Genomic DNA, 12,719 nt, shown 5'->3' on the forward strand with positions numbered 1-12,719 from the left:
AATATTAAAAAAATACAACCTATGGGATACAATGAAGGCAGTTCTAAGGAAAGTTTATAGCTATGAATGCCAACATTAAAAAAGAATCAGAAGGATTTAATGATGAATCTGAAGGTATTAGACAAACAAGAACAAACCAGAAAGAAAGAAAGAATAAAGATCAGAGCTGAAACTAATGAAATAGAGAATAAAAAAATTAAAAGAATCAATTAACAGAAAGGTTGTTCCTATCGAGATTGATAAATCCTTAGCCAAACTAACTATAAGAAAGGAGACTCAATAAAATTAAAGATGGAAAAAAATATGTGTAGTGCATGCCCGTAATCCCAGAAACAGGAGGGTGAGGTAGGAGAATTGCAAGTTCAAGGTCAGCCTCAGCAATTTAGTGAGAACTGGTCCCAAAATAAATGACTGGGATCTAGCTACATTGTAGTGCACCACTGCATTCAATCTCAATTTAAAAAAGAACAAGAGGAAGAAGAAAAGGCAATCTATATTCCAATAAATTGGAACATTAAGATTAATAAATTTCTAGACATATACAGCCCAGCAAAATTCAACCAAGAGTCTATAGAAAACCTAAACAAACCAATAACAAGCATTGAGACTGAAGGAGTAGTGAAAACCCTCCCAACAAAGAAGAGTCCAGGATCAGACAGATTCACGGCTGAACTTTGCCAGACCTTTAAAGAACTAACACCAGCACTCTTCAAGTTATTCCATGAAGTAGGGAGGGAACACTTCTAAACTCATTCTATGAAGCCAGTATCTTACTGAAACCAAAACCAGAGATGAACACATCAAGAAAATTACAGAACATATCCTTAATGAACACAGATGCAAAAAATCTTAAGAATATACTTGCAAAGAAAATTCAGCAACACACCAAAAATCACTTACCATGATCGAGTTGGCTTCATCCTATGATGCAAGGATGGTTCAGCATTCACAAATCAATAAATGTAACACACCACATAACTGATCAAGGACAAAAAACACATAATCATGTCAACTACGCCCCCCCCCCCAAAAACAAACAAACAAACCAACCAAACAAAAATGCCTTTTCAAAATTCTACACTTTAATGATAAAACTTCATGATAAAAGCCCTGGAAAAACACAAGGGATATAAAGAACTTACCTCACTATAATAAAGACTATATACAACAGACTTAAAGCCAACACCACACTGAATGGGCAAAAACTGAAAGCATTTCCTCTACAATCAGGACTCAGACAAGGATGTCCACTTTCATCACTCCATGCTCCCTGGTGGACTTGTGGTTAGGATTCGACACTCTCACTTTCATCTCTCCTATTCAATATAATACTTGAAAGTTTAGACACCCCCCCCCCAAAAAAAAAATAGGAGAAAGAAAAAGAAATACAAATTGGAAAGGAAGATGTCAAATTATCTCTATTCACGGGTCCTATACGTAGAAGATCCTAAAGGCTCCACTAGAAGACTTCTAGATCTGATTGATGAATTCAGCAAAGTAGCAGGCTACAAAATCAACTTATAAAAAAACAGCTTACTGTCAGGCTGGGGCTGCAGCTCAGTGGTAGAGCGCCTGTCTCACACGTGTGAGGCACTGGGTTCGATACTCAGCACCTCATAAAAATAAATAAATAAAAATATTATGTCCATCTACAACTAGGAAAAAAACCCCCTCATTTATGCCAAATTAAACCCCTGAGGGGGAAAAATCAGGATAACAATTCTATTCCCAATAGCCTCAAAAGGAAAACAAAATAAAACTAAGAATAGAATAAGTCTAACAAAAGTAGTGACAGACCTCTACTGAGAAGTTCTGGAACACTGAAAAAAGAAATGAAAGAGTACAGTAGAAGATGGAACTACCTTCCATGTTTATGCATATGCAGAATTAATATAGCTTAGATGACCATATTTCCAAAAACAATCTATACATTCAATGCAATTCTCATCAAAATACCAATAATATTCTTCACAAAACTAGAAAAGAAAACCACTCTTAATATATTCATATGGAACAACAAAGACCCAGAATAGCCAAGCAATTCTGGAGAAAAAGAGCAATGGAGGCAACACAGTACCCCATTTCAAATCATACTATATTGCCACGTATCCGAGCTGGCGACCTATGCTGGGTTCACAAACTCTGACGACTTCAACAACTAAGAAAACGGTGAAAGAAGCACGCACCACACAGAAGTATCTTTTCTAAATCCGGGATGGCTCTCCAACCTTAGGGGTTCATGGAAAGAGTGAGCCACTGGATTTACTTATTCACAGGGGGAGGTTCCATGGAACATTCTACCCCCCAAAACAGCAAAGGGGTAGGATTACAAAGGAACAGGTGAGTGTAACTCAACCCCACCAGGTGATGCCTGCCTCTGGAGCCACACCTCATTATCCAAGCGGAGGTAAAGCCCAAGTTATTGCGGGTCACAATAATGGTTCAGTATCTCTTGCTCAGGACTTAAGGGTGTGTATTTCCAGAGCAGCTCCCAACAATACTACATATCTATGGTAACAAAAACAGCATAAAAACAGATATGTAGACCAATGGAATAGAAGTAAGAGACTCACACATATACAGTCATCTGATCCTTGACAAAGGCACCAAAATCATACATTGGAGGAAAGACAGCCTTTTAAATAAATGATGCTAAGAAAATGATATTCACATTCATTGTTCTGAATCCAATGTGATCCCTCTCTCTCACCCTGCATAAAAGTCAACTCAAAGTGAATCAAAAGTCCTAGGAATAAGACCAGAAACTCTGCAGTGCTGGAAAAAAAAAAAAAAAAAAAAAAAAAATATATATATATATATATATATATATATATATATATACACATATATATATATATATACACATATACATATATATATATATATATATACATATATATATATATATATATATACATATATATATATATATATATATATACATATATATATATATATATATATATATATATATATATATATATATATGGGAGGGATGGGGAGATATATATAGCCCAGTTGGTAGAGTGCTTGCCTTGCATGCACAAAGCCTTGGGTTCAATCCCCAGCACCACAGAAAAAAAGAAAAACTCCAACATGTAGTCACACTCAACAACTTCCTCAATACGATTCCTTTAGCTCAGGAAATAATAACAAAGAATCAACAGTGGGATGGCATCAAATTGAAAAGCTTTTGCACAGCAAAGGAAATAACAACATGAACAGAGAGTCTTCAGAATGGGAGAAAATATTTGCCAGCTCCTCTTCTCACAGAGTAGTAATCCAGAATATTTTTTTAAAAACTTAATATAAACATATTTTTAAAACCACCAAATAACACAATCAAAAATGGGCAAATAAACTAAACAGACACTTCTCAAAAAAAGTACAAAGGGCAAACAATTACATGATAACATGTTCAACATTTTTATCCTTTAGGGAAATTCAAATAAAAACTACCCTGAGATTTCATCTCACTCCAGTTAGGCTGACAATAATCAGGAATACAAATAAGAATAATTGCCAGCAAAAATGTCAAAGAGTGTAAGGCAGCGGGTGGCGACCTGAGCAATACCGAGGGTATCGAGACAGAGTCGCATCCCTGGCCGTGCCCGGGATCTGCAGCTGCCCCCAAGTCAGAAGGCCCAGTCTGCGTACCTAGTTAGCCCAAAGAATGATGACATTGGAGGACCAAGTCCAAGAAGAGACAAAAATTCTGAAACTGACAACAATGGCTGATAAAGAAAATATCAAAATACCTATATAGAGCAAAACTAATACAGCAATGGTAAAAAATTATATTCTTTTAAAACCCTCTAATGAATTAATCAATTCAACTACGGAAATTCAAACACATGATTTTTAGGATGGCACTCCGACTCTACAGTTATCAATTAAAGGTGATCCCCCAAATCAAAATATGACATCAAGCCAGGCATTTTACCTTAAAAACAATAAAAAACAATACTAAAAAGAAACCAATGCTTGCAGAAAAACCAAACCAAGCGGCTAACATGCCCAAGAAACCTGTGCTTGGGTCTTATCGTGGCCAAATTGTTCAATCTAAGGTTAATTCATTTAGAAAGCCTCTACAAGTCAAAAATGAGAGTTCTGCAACAACAAAGCAACTTTCAGCTACTGTCTCCAAAACCACAAAGCCTGAACTTGTAAACACCACCAATGTAACAGCGAGAAGTAATAAAGCCTCAAATATAACTGCTACTACTAAATTTGAAAGCACTAAATTTGTGAACACTAAACCTCAGACCACACAACTTGTGAGACCTCCTATTAGAAGTCACTACAATAACACCCAGGACACCATGAAACAAGGCATCAGCCAAACCCCTGCCAGTGTTAAAATCCGGAAAGGGCCTCAAGAAAAAGAACCCAAAACGATTGTATCTAATGTCAAAACCAGTTCTTCTCGGGACATAAAAAGAAATAGGGTGTTATCAAGAAGCATAGCATCTGAAATTGTAGCCAAGCCTGCTTCATCTTCCAATACCAAATTGATAGAGAAGTCAAAAACCATTGACCAACAAAGACATACTATAGCAAAAGCAACTATTGATAGGTCAGCTCGGCCCAAAGAAACTGCGAAAGACAGAAAAGCTCCTCTGTGTGAGTGGAAAATTGGCAAAGGAAAAGTATTGAAAAGGCCCCCCTAACCCAGCAGTTACCCAGCCCACATCTGAAGGACAAAATGAAAAACCAGTTGGGTCCTTTTGAACTACCATGGCAGAAGAAGATGAACAAAGATTATTTACTGAAAAAGTAAACAAGACGATTTCTGAATGCCTAAACCTGATTAATAAGGGGTGCCCAAAAGAGAAATATTGGTTACACTGAATGACCTAATTAAAAATATTCCAGATGCCAAAAAACTTGTGAAATATTGGATATGTCTTGTACATATTGAACCAATCACAAGTCCTATTGAAAATATTATCTCAATCTTTGAGAAGGCCATTCTGGCAGGGGCTCAGCCTATTGAAGAGATGTGACACGCCCCTTGTGGATATTCTAACAATGAAGAGTCAAGAAAAAGTTAATTTGGGAGAAAATATTGAGGCTTGTATCCAAAGAACAAGTTCAAGAAGTTAACACTGAAGATATAGGTGTTAATTTAGAGCCAGAAAAACCAGAAATGGAGAATAAACATCATAGAAATGTGGTATTTAAAGACAGAACAAGATGACAAAATGAAAGCTCTGACCAATGATGTTAAAACCCCTGATGCAGAAACTATAGCAAGCTGCTTAATTAAATAAAATGTATCTACTACACCATACTTGCAAAGTATAAAAAAGAAGATCCAATTTGATGAATCAAATTCTGCATTTAAGGAGCTGAAGTTTCTAACACCAGTGAGACGTTCTCGACGTATTCAAGAGAAGACTTCTAAATTACCAGATATGTTAAAAGACCATTATCCTGTGTGTCTTCACTGGAACAGTTATCAGAGCCAGGAGGCAAAACTGATGCTTTCGTATGCCGTCCTAATGCAGCACTGTGCTCTCTGTACTCTGAGACTGATACAGAAGAGAAATAAGGCTCCAATGAGGAATGAGGTTTTTTTATTATTATTATTGCTTGGTTTCCTTTGTTTTGTGTGGCTTTCTATTTCCCTTACGTCTACAGTTGGCTAAGTATCTAAGTATTCTTGGCAGTGAACTTCTTCACTAACATTCTTCTTATAGGAGTTGTCCTTCTGTGCATCCTGCCTTGTCAATCACAACAGACTGAGTTTTTCCTTAATATAGGTAAATTTAGTCAGTTTGTTTATTGTATTCCTTAAATATAAATAGGGTTTGTCATAATGGTAGCTTGTTCACTTTACTAAATATAAGTACAGTAATGATGCATCATCAGGTGTTCTAGATAAAAGTATATTTTTAATGTTGACATGTTTTAAAACTTTATGATGTACCTCCCTGCCTTTAAACAGAATACCGACAATATTTTTGCCTTTATTTAATTAGTATGAAAGTAAAATAATGGGACTGGGAATAGAGCTCAGTGGTATAGTGTGTGCTTAGCATGCCTGAAGCCCCTGAGTTCAATCCATAGCACCAAAAAAAAAAAAAAAAAAAAAAAAAAAGTCCCAATCTTTTATAGCTGGATTATATTTAAATTTTAACCTCCATAGCTTCATTTGAGAGTTTATAAATTATATTAGAATGGAGTTCAGGAAGGAATGTATATTCAAGAAGTGTCATTCCAATGAAGGTAGCATTTCTGAAATAATACTTACACTTGCTTTCTTAACTCATGTCCCCTGAGACATGCTAGTTACATACCGTGAACAGTTTTATTTTTCCCATATATAAATACCACCAACAAACTTGTTTTCTAAGGCCATGAACTAATACTTAAGTGTCATATATCCTATATCAGTCTATAGTTTCAAATAAGTGAACTATAAAAGAACAGTTGAACTACATATGTAATATGAATGTGAAGATCACATACTTGGTCTAATGTTCATGCCGTTTATGTAATATCTTTGTTTTATTTATTGTCTTATGTTCTAGAGAGTAGGATTTTCATTTTTGTGTGTATCTAATATGTATACAACAAAAGTACCTGTATAATAAAAAAAATGTCAGAGAAAACAAACCCTTAAACACTGTTGGTGAGAATGTAAATTAGTACAGCCACTATGAAAATCAGTATGGAGGGTCCTCAGAAGGCTAGGAATGGAACCACCATAGTATCTAGCTATGCCTACTCCTTGATATTAAGGAATTAAATTAAAAACCTGGGAAAAACTAGACGGATAGAAAGAAGAAAAAAAAATAGAAGGATAGAAAGAAGGTAGAAAAACTAGAGGGATAGAAAGAAGTTACCTCAACACAATAAAGGCTATATACAACAAACTCAAAACCAGTATCATACCAAATAGGTAAAAACTGAAAGCATTTCCTCTAAAATCAGGGCTAAGACATTTAATTCTAAAGAATTAAAGTCGGGCTGGGGATGTGGCTCAAGCGGTGGCGCGCTCGCCTGGCATGCGCGCGGCCCGGGTTCGATGCTCAGCACCACATACAAACAAGGATGTTGTGTCCGCCGAGAACTAAAAAATAAATATTAAAAAAAAATTCTCTCTCTCTCTCTCTCAAAAAGAGAGAGAGAATCTTAATTTAAAAAAAAAGAATTAAAGTCAGCATACTAGAGAGATATGCACACCCATGTTTATAACCGCACAATTAACAACAGCCAAATTTCAGAACCAGCCTAGGTGTGTGTCATCAGATAAATGGATAAAGAAAATGTGGTATACATACACAGTGAGTTTCTATCATCCCCAAAGAACAACAAAACTGTTATTTGTAGAAAAATGGATGGAACTTGAGAGTATTATATTAAACAAAAATATGCCAGACTCAGAAAGTTGAGGGTTGTGGGTTTTCTCTGATTTGTGGAAGCTCGAGAGAAAAAGTGGAGGGGGGAGCTCTCATGAAAATAGAAGGGACACCAGCAGGAAAAAGGAAGGGGTCAGAGGGAAGCAGCAGGAAAGAGCAAGGCAGATAATGGGGAATGAAATGGACCAAGTTATTTTACGTGCATGCACAAATGACAGATGAAACCCACGGTTCTGTGTAATTATTATGCACAAATACATTTTTTAAAATGCTAAAGGAAGATGAAGTGAAAGAATACTTGAATTTCTTGAAGAAATAAAAACTCCAATAAAGGTAAGTATACAGATAAACATAAAAGTCTGGTTTGTAGTTTTGGCTTTTAACAAGTCCTTTTGTTTTCTGTATTTAAAAAGCAAGACATTAAGCTAGGTGCACATCTGTAATCCCAGCAGCTCCAGAGGCTGAGACAGGAGGATCTGGAGTTCAAAGCCAGCCTCAGCAAAAGTGAGGTGCTAAGCAACCAAGTGAGACCCTGTCTCTAAATAAAATACAAAATAGGGCTGGGGATGTGGCTCAGTGGTCGATCGAGTGGCCCTGAGTTCAATCCCTAGTACCCCCCAAAAAATAAAATAGCATGATATTAGACTATCATAGATCCATGTTAATGGCACACAATGTTTAAAGATATGATCTGTGCACAGGTGCGACATACAGGGGGTGTGTTAGCTCTCCATCATTGTGACAAGTTTCCTAAGAAAATCAACTTAATGGAAGAAAGATTTCTTTTGACTCATGGTTTATGATGTTTCAGTCCATGGTCAATTGGCTCCCCTGCTCTTTGCCTGAGACAAAGGCAGAACATCATAGTTATGGGAGCATGTGGTGGAGGAAGCTGCTCACTTCATGGCAGCCCAAGAAGGAGAGAGAGAGAGAGACAGAGAGGAAGAAGGGACCAGAAAAAAGTGACACCATTCTAGGGCGCACCCCCAGTGGCCTACTTTCTTTAACTCACATTTCTCACCTCCTACAGTTTCCACCATCTTCCAATAATTTATTCAATTATAAACCCATTGATGGATTAATCCATCCATGAGATCAGAACCCTCATGAATAAGTCGCTTCCCAGAAGTCCCACTTCTGAAATTGCTGCACTGGGGGCCAAATCTACTGCACACAAGCTTTGGGGAGACATTCTGTATCTTCATATGTCATTCTGCCTGTTGTCACTGTGACCAAAATACCTGATGACTACCAACTTAGAGGTGGAAAAAGTTTATTTTGGCTCACAGTTTCATGGGTTCAGTCCATGGTCACTGGTTCCATTGTTCTGGGCCAAAGATGAGGCAGTGCATCATGGCTGAAGGATGGGGCAAAGAAAAGCTACTAGCTCATTGCAGACGAGTAGCAGAGAAGAGGACTGAGGAGCAGACGGGAATGAGATAAAATTTCCAAGGCACACTCCAGCAACCTACCTGCTCAGTCACACCCCACCCATGAGAGTTACCACCCACAGCAGTCCTTTCAAATTAGGATGGACTAACACAGGAGCTTTTCATTCACACCTCAGCCAAACCAGAACAGGGTCTCAGAGCTATCTAAGAGTATCAGGGTGTTATCGAGATTATTTGGTGTCAATTTCAAATAAACTGTTACAAATTTAGTATGTTAAATGCAATCCCTAGTGAAACCACTAAGAATATGTCAGATAGATATGTAGAAACAGAAATGAGAATTAAAACAATAGAAAGAAAGTGCATTTAATCAAGGAAGGCAGTACTGAAGAAAATGAGGGGGAAGGATATAAGACATATAGAAACAAGTAGCAAAAATGTCAAAAGTAAATTCGTTCTTTTCAGTAATTACATTAAGTGTAAGTGAACTGTACTATCCAAGAGAAAGAGACTGGCAGAAGGGATTTTTTAAAAACATGATCCAACATATGCAACCTACAAGGGACTGACGTTAGATCCAAAGACAGAAAGTCTGAAGTTAAAGAATGAAAAAGTTTTTCATGTAAATAGTAATCTAAAGACAACTGGGTTCCTATACTAATATCAAACAAAATAATGTTTAAGTCCAAAAACTGTTTAAGACAAAAAGGTCATTATTTATTTATAAAAGTGTCAATTATCAAGAAGATACATCGGGGCTCAGTGGTGCATGTCTGTAATCCCAGGAACTTGGGAGACTGAGACAGGAGGATTGCAAGTTTGAGGCCACCCTCAGCAATCTAGTGAAAGCCTCAGCAACTAGGTGAGATCCAGTCTCAAATTAAAATATTAAAAGAGCTGAGGATGTAGTTCAATGGTAAAGTTAATTTCAGCAAGAAAAGGAGATATAATAATTACAAACATGTCCATCAAAACCCAATAAAACAGAGTTACAGGAATAAGCCAACAAAGGAGATCTATTGGAATCATACAAAATGCTTGATTAATCTATAAAGTAAACAACAGATGGGACGGATAAAAATCAAATACAATGACAACCTTACCAATAATCACATTAAATGTAAATGATCTAATTACTCCACTTGAAAGAGATTGTTAGAGTAGAATAAAAAAGCAAGACTCAATTATATTCTGTGTATAATAATGTCCTTTGAATATGATATGTAAATGGTAAAAGAAAAAATAAGTCAAAAGACATTAATACTAATTTTACTCATGGAAAAGCTCAAGTGATTAATAATAATATCAGGTGAAGCAGATTTCAGAGGAAAGAATTAAGGTGAAAAGTAAGAAAGCAATTGAGAAGATGACAATTCTAAATGTTGGTGTACCTATATCTGGTAACAGAGTTTAAAGACACATGAAACAAAAACTGAAATAGCATAACACACAAAAAAAATAGACAAATCCACAGTCTTATATATTAATACTCCTGTCTCAATAAATCATGGAACAATTAGGCAGAAAATCAGAAAAATTATAGTAGCTTTGAAAAATACACTATCCAACTTGATCTAATTGACATTTACAGAACACTCCACCCAACATGTTTTTCTCAAATGCATACATAACATTTATGAAAATAATCCTACTTTAGGTCACAAAATAAATATCAATAAAATTGAAATAATTCAAGTTATTCACACTATGTATTTCCTGTGATCGCAATAGAGTTTAATAGAAAATAATTAACAAGAATCTCTGAAAATTATTCATGTACTCAACAACAACATGGTCTCTATGTAGAAAAGCCTTTGGAATCTATTCAAAAGTTACTAGAACCAGTGAGAACAAAACCATTAATAATAGTATCCCAAAGTAGAAATACTTAGGGATAATTCTGACTAAAGATGTACAGAACCTATACACTGAAAACTTACAAAAAAAAAAAAAAAAAAAAAAAAAATTCCAAGAGACATTTAAGAAGGCCTACTGAGAGAAATTTCTTGTTCATGGGTTGTTGCTCAAGATTGTGAATATATCAATTCTTGAGAAATTCATCCATAGATACAAAACAATCCAATCATTTTCCAGCAGAACATTATTATGAATTTTCACAAGCTGGTTCTAAAACACATGGAAATTCAAAGACCTATAACTTTAAATGAAAAACAAAGTTGGAGGGATACCATTACCTAATATCAGGATTCACTATAAAGGTAAATCAACAAAAGTGTGTATTGGCATAAAGATAGATAAAGTAACAGGATGAAGAGGTCAGGAATAAGCCCACACATATATGAATAGCTAATTTCATAAAGATGCAAAAGCAACTCATTGGAGAAAGAAAAACCTTTCAACAGATGGTGTTGGAAAAACTGGATGTTCATAACAACAACAACAACAACAATAACAAAAGAGCTCCATATTTGGCACAATTGAAAACTTTCACTGACCCAGAATTGGTGGTGCTTTCCTATGATGCTAGCTACTCAGGAGGCTCCAGAAGGAGGATTGCAAATTGGAGGCCAGCTTGGGCAACTTGGTGAGGGTCCATCTCACAGATAAAATATAAAAAGTACAGTGGTAGAACACTTGTCTAGTCTGTAAGAGAGAATAAATATTTCTTGTTTAACTTGGTGAGTTTAGGGTGGTTTGTTATGCACCATGATGTGGCGATAGCTATGAATATATACTCTTATGTGTAGACTCTAGTAAGTAATTAAAAATGTGATAGAAAACAGGAAGAAAAGTAAGAGGTACCTTTATCACATTAAATTGTTAAATAATATAACCATATTAAAACTACATAGTTAAATATTAAGAGAGAATATGACCCACTAAAACAATGGGTAATGGAAGTAAAGGCAGAAAAAGAGGATGTTTTCTAATTTTATTATGGTTCAGAACTTTCTGGGTATTAAAAGAAATTGTTTAAAGAAATGAGGACTAACCAGGCACGGTGGCACATACCTGTAATCCCAGGGACTCAGGAGACTGAGATAAGAGAATTGGAAGTTGAAGTCTGGGCTCAGCAATTTAGCAAGGACCTAAACAACTCAGGGAGACCCTGTCTTGAAATAAAAAAATTAAACAGGCTGGGGGTGTAGCTTAGCAGTAAAGCACCTTTAGGTTAAATCCCCTATCATACCTAGTAGCAAACAAACACACATCAAAAGGAAACAAATTGGAAATCTAATAGAATTATAGGTTTTCTTTTTTCTGAAATTAGGTTGGGGCAATGATTGCACAATTCTGCAAATCTAGTAAAAATACTGAATTCTGATCTTTAAACAGCTAAGTTGCCTGGTATATTAATTAAATTTTAATAAAGCTGTTAAAAGAAGACATTAGGAATAATACAATTACAAAGCAGGAATTTGATTTAAGAGTCAATAAAATAGACAAACCTTTAGGTAATATAATCAAGAAAAAATAGAGGACAAATAACACAAAGTGAGAAATGAAAGTGACATCTTACAGAAACAGAGCAAATCCCCCTGAAAGCACCAGGCCCCTACGTTTTTATAAGGGAATTACATCCCTAAAAACAGTAATTTCAATTTCATTTATTTAAGACCAAAGAAAAGGAAACTTCCTAATTGTTTTTTAATAAAATGAACATAAGATTATATCAAAACTTTAAAAAGATTAAGAAACATCTGAAAGCCTTTTGAGGAAGCATCCTCCCCCCACCCCACAAGGAGGGATAAAACAGTCTTGAATGCAAAGGCACTTCTGTAAACATATAAGTTACCCCCACCCCAGTTAATCTATTAATTGAAATTTCTGACTAAAATCTAAAGAGTTTGCAATAATATCTGACAATTCAGTAATTAAAAAAACTTTTTAGTATTGAATTTTCAAATATATTAAAAAGAATAGTTTAATATATCACCTTGTTCAAATAATGCTGAAGGGGTTGAAAGTGTGGCTCAGCGGTAGAGAGAGCACCTGCCTA

General features: G+C 35.6%; 1 pseudogene; it reads left to right on the forward strand.

The window, feature by feature from the left end:
• Positions 1-3,980: 3,980 nt before the first annotated feature.
• On the forward strand, positions 3,981-5,554 carry LOC114085863 (cytoskeleton-associated protein 2-like; annotated as a pseudogene).
• The last annotated feature ends 7,165 nt before the right edge of the window (positions 5,555-12,719 follow it).

Source organism: Marmota flaviventris, chromosome 3 (assembly GCF_047511675.1).
Source record: "Marmota flaviventris isolate mMarFla1 chromosome 3, mMarFla1.hap1, whole genome shotgun sequence".
Taxonomy (NCBI): Eukaryota; Metazoa; Chordata; class Mammalia; order Rodentia; family Sciuridae; genus Marmota; species Marmota flaviventris.